This window comes from Malurus melanocephalus, unplaced genomic scaffold (genome assembly GCF_030028575.1).
Source record: "Malurus melanocephalus ecotype Western Australia unplaced genomic scaffold, MMel_1.1 scaffold_99, whole genome shotgun sequence".
NCBI lineage: Eukaryota > Metazoa > Chordata > Aves > Passeriformes > Maluridae > Malurus > Malurus melanocephalus.
The window spans coordinates 2,268,721-2,269,157 of record NW_026623331.1 but is presented as its reverse complement, the minus strand read 5'-3'; the positions used below and the strand labels follow the sequence as shown (position 1 = coordinate 2,269,157).

The 437-nt window shown below is 60.9% G+C and overlaps 1 protein-coding gene across 4 annotated transcripts in view; it reads right to left on the bottom strand.

Annotated features, from left to right (window-relative positions):
• The window catches only part of LDLRAD4 (low density lipoprotein receptor class A domain containing 4), a 228,239-nt gene that overhangs the window by 15,246 nt on the left and 212,556 nt on the right, over nt 1–437 (bottom strand). The gene's annotated exons all lie outside the window — the stretch shown is intronic.

The window sequence follows — 437 nt, the reverse complement described above, 5'->3', positions numbered from 1 at the left end:
GCCCCGCCCCGCCCCGCCCCGCCCGCCGGAACCGCGCGGCGCCGGAGCCGCTCCCGGGCCTGGGCGCCTCAAAGGGCACCGTGAGGGAACCTCAGCCCCAGCGTCACACTGACAGCGACAGTGAGTGACCGAGGGATCCTCCCGGTGCGCGGCCGCGGGCTCCTCATCCAGACATTCTCCGGGAGGCGTGTGTGTGCGTGTGCGTAAAATATTAGGGAGTCACATCGTGGAGTTATACTGTAAAACTATAACCATCAGAAGGTACAGTGCCTGTGGCCTCAAGTTAAAAATGAGCCTAAAGAATGAGGGAAAAGGAGCACATCGGGGATTTTGAGATGTTGGCTCCAGCTGCATGTGTGTTTCTTTGGCAGAACTCCCAGCTCCAGCAGTGCCTGCCTTCCCCTGAAGCCCTGTGCTTGCCCATGAACCCCACTCCC